Raw genomic sequence first — 4518 nt, 5'->3', positions numbered from 1 at the left:
CATTCAATGGAGCGTAACATTCGTTCGCATTTTACTCGTGTTCAGTCCATTCGGTAATCAAAGGCGAATCTAAATGAGAGTCCAAACAGTCGGTATATGTTTACTAAACAAGGAAAACAAACACATCTATAAATGGTAAATAGAGGGGGGGGGGGTTAAAGAAAGGTTAAGAAGACACGCATGCACTCCCCCCCAAAAAAAACACACACACACACATTATATAGTCATTGAATAGAGTAAAATAACATATTTATCTCCACTTCAGAATAGAGAATGCAGGAAAGTTTAAAATCATAAACATAAGAGAGCAAGAAATGTAAACGGATATATTTAATGCATGCACTAAAACTAACAAAACCAACCAGATTCAGAAAATCTTCAAGGGGGGGGGGGGAGTTGCAACTCAAGTTTACAAGTACGTTATATCCGCCTAAAAAGGAGGATGAAGACCACAAAATGACAATTTTTGTTGAAACAAAATCAACCAAAAGGAGGGGGATGCAACTCCCGTAAACGCCCCCCCCCCCCCCCCCCCGGGGTCCGCCGCTGAGCACTACTTAGAGCTCTATCATATATGATATTAATACAAAATCAAATATATCAGACTTTCAACTTTGGATTAGATCTATATAGGTTATGATATGACTTCTTTCATCTTCGAATGTTATAAGGTTCAATGGGGATCCGGGTTAGAATGGGTCTCCAAGTACCCCTTTCTTGTCGTAAGAGACGACTAAATGGGGCGGTCCTTTAGATGAGATTGCAATAAAACTGAGCACTAGGTCCTGTGTCACAACAGGTGTGGCACGATAAAGATCCCTCTCTGCTCAAAGGCTGTACATAAGGGCCGAGCATAGGCCTAAATTTTGCAACCCTTCATCGGCAATGGTGACTCTCCATACATGATGAGTGAGAGATTTTCAAGTAGGACGTTGTAAACAATAAACAATCAATCGAATGTTAATATAATATTGACTTGTTTCCTATGGAGGTCTGTGACCTGATAAGTGTGGCATGTACTTTGACCTTTATTCAAACCTTTTTCATCACTACAAGATCTTCTCTAACCCAAATTTGTTTTTAAAAGTATATACGTTACAGGTTTATTATCAATGTCTGATCGTTAATGTTAATCCATAAGCTTGCCCCTAATAAATGCCAATGCATATATAAGTCCTATACAGGTTATATAAAATCTCTACACATTTAAATGCATTTGAGGGTGTTTGACCGCATGTTATGTGCCAGTGTGTTAACCTTTTAAGTTTTGAGTAAATCAACAATTAAGTTCAACAAACTCAGTTTCATAAGATTTTTATATGTAGACGCAAAGTCTGTGAATAAATATTACATTTAAAATGTTAGTATCTGACCCAAAGCATACATGTACAAACATTCAAAACCAATCGAAGTGAGCTAGGGGTACTTCTTTAGAACTTTGGAAAACGTGTATTTGCGGTTTGAATGCAGATTGGTATACATGTACTTCAGTAAGGGGCCCAGGACGGAGCAAAGTAAACAAGCATTTTTATATACAATGTATAGAAATATCATGTAAGGCAATTTAAACGGACCCCCAAACCACCTGGCTGGATCCGCCCCAATAGGTGCCTGGCGCCCCTGGGATATTGTTTATACCGTTTTGGGTGTTTCCGAAAGGAGTTCAAAATTCATATATCCTGGATTTTCCCGAAGTCAAGCGGTGCATTTATTTAATGTTCACTATTAATAATTCAATTTTCAATTTAATTCAATTTAATTTATTTATTGACATCACCATGTTGGCATACAGTCAAAATAACAAACAGTAAACATAAACATGGTAAACACACAGTATCTAGAGTTGTCCAAATATTATATTAAGTCTCAGTCACCGCCCGAGTGCCCTTCCTCTGGATCCGCGAGTGATCGGCAACGCCTTTGATTTGATGTTCTCAGCGGCGGTACTATACATGCAGTAGACAATGGGAGCAATGAAATTGTAATCGCATTACTAACATTTTTTCTTCTTCTAAGTGATCTTTTTCAGTCGTAATTAGGTCCAAGTACGAGGTTATACATTTCAATTCACTTGTCGTACTTTTAAAATTTTATATGTAAAAACTAATTGCCATTTTTTGATGTTCCTTTTCTCGACCTAAGTGAAATAATATTTATATCACGTGGTAGCTAAGCAGATGATTTCGTGGTAGCCTTAATTTAGTACATATGTCCTCAAAGCTCTTCATGAATAGTCGTTCCAAATTATATTTTAAGAAGACACTGATATCCCCGTATGTCCAAACTCCAAGGTCAATGTCATGAGGTTAAAAAAAAATGGTATATAAGGGAAAGGTTTTGTCACAGGGAATACTAATGTGAATATGAAAGCCCTATATCACCATCCATTCAAACGTTGGTGAACTAGGTAAACGTTTTTGCGGACAAACAGACAGACGGACCACAACCTATATGCCCCCGAATCTCCTATTACGAACGCATAAAAATGTCTGAAACACACCCGCCCGCCCCACCCCCTTTGAAAACACCTTGAGAGGCCCATGGGTCATATCGCTCACCTGAATCACCCTGCATTCTGCTATTTAAAATTAAGATATCTTTTATTGATATATACATGAATTATATCAGATTTGATCCACCCTAACCCCAGGGATAAATAACTTGAATTTGAAAAAAAAATATGAATGCACACAACTTCAATGTGATTTAGTGTGGCCCTGCTATACTCACTGTCATGATCGTGTGCAGGATTGGACAAAACAAGATGGGAGACGGCAGTTCCAAACAAAGGTAGGCTCTTCGAACTCTTCATTTCACCGAAGATTATTCATGTACGTGTACATGAGTAAGAATTCCAGCAACCAATCAACTTAATGATACCTTCCTGGCCAGTATGGAGCGCCAAATTAACATAAACTCAAATAATCGAAGATATCTTCAATTATTGAAGATATCATCAATTCAATTATTGCTCTCTTTAATTGAATTAATGCGCGCATAATTAAATCAATTATTGCTCTCATCAAATGAATTAATGCGCACTGCAATTCAATTACTGCTCTCATCAATTGAATTAATGCGCGCATCGATGGAATTAATGAGAGCAATAATTGATTTAATGCGCGCATTAATTCAATTATTGCTCTCTTCAATTCAATTGATGAGAGCATCAATTTCGTAGTAATATTGCTCGCAATAATTAATTTAGAGTTCGGTATAAATAATTTGATGATCTCTTTAATTCAATTGAAGATATCTTTAATTATTTACAATGCTCTTGTATCAGGAATTAATGTGCGCATCAATTCTTTTAAAGAGAGCAACAATTCAATTAAAGAGATCATTAATTCAATTGTGGATATGTTGAATTGAAGATATCTTTAATTATATAGTTACTCTCTCTCTATAAAAGAATTATCGCTCTCTTGAAATGAATTAAAGATATCATTAATTCAATTGAAGAGTGCAATGATTGAATTAATGCGCGCATTAAATCCATTATTGCTCTCATCAAATGAATTAATGCGCGCATCAATTATAGCTCTTATCAATTGATGCGCGCATTATATCAATTATTGCTCTCTTCAATTGAATTGTAGCGCGCATCAGTTCAATTGTTGATATCATTAATTCATTTGAAGAGATCATTAATTCAATTAATGAGAGCATCAATTCAGCTGAAGAATTAATGCTATCATCAATTCAATTAATGCGCGCAATAATTCAGAAGTGAAGATATCATTAATTATTTGAAGAGATCTTTAATTCAATTGTTGCGCGCATCAAATGAATTGATGATATCTTCAAATATTTGATTTAATGTTAATTTGGCGCTCCATGGCCAGGCAGTGTTTTAAATTCATAAATTCGTCGTCTAATACGTCGGTAGAATGAAGAATTTTAAGAGCCTACCTTTGTCTGGAACCTCCAGGTGGTCCCTTGACTTCGTGCCTCTTTTGCCGCATGATCAGTTGAATTAATGATATCATTAATGGTATTTAATAGAGTAATAATTCAATTATTGCGAGCATCAAATTGAATTGATGCGCGCATTAACTCAATTATATATTGCTCTCTTTGTCGATATGATCACACAATTCATTTGAAGACAGCAACAATTCAATTATGGCGCTCATCAATGCAGCGGAATAATTAATGTCACCATTTAATGTGCGCAATAATATGTTCAGAATTAAAGATATCATTGATTATTGGAAAAGATCTGTATAATTGAATTATTGAACGCATCGTATATATTGAATAGATGATATTTTCAAACAAATATACCTTCCATAGACCTCGATATATACAAACTGATTATTAGTAATTTAATTAAGATCAGATCTTGATTGGTTTTCATTTTGTCATAAACTACAAATTTATATCGTAATGTAGTGACCTACACTACAGAGATAATAGGCACTTGAATAAAATGATAAATTATGTTGATAAATCATTTCATAACTGATAAACCATAAATTTACTTGAGGAGGTATGCTACACCAAAGAAATTAGACG

The 4518-nt window shown here is 35.2% G+C and overlaps 1 protein-coding gene across 1 annotated transcript in view; it reads right to left on the bottom strand.

Annotated features, from left to right (window-relative positions):
* Window positions 1-4518, bottom strand: part of LOC125666820 (receptor-interacting serine/threonine-protein kinase 1-like) — a 542042-nt gene that overhangs the window by 396953 nt on the left and 140571 nt on the right. The window lies entirely within an intron of this gene.

Source organism: Ostrea edulis, chromosome 1, assembly GCF_947568905.1.
Source record: "Ostrea edulis chromosome 1, xbOstEdul1.1, whole genome shotgun sequence".
Classification (NCBI taxonomy): Eukaryota; Metazoa; Mollusca; class Bivalvia; order Ostreida; family Ostreidae; genus Ostrea; species Ostrea edulis.
Note: the sequence above shows the minus strand (reverse complement) of the source record. Positions and strands in the feature narration are given on the sequence as shown.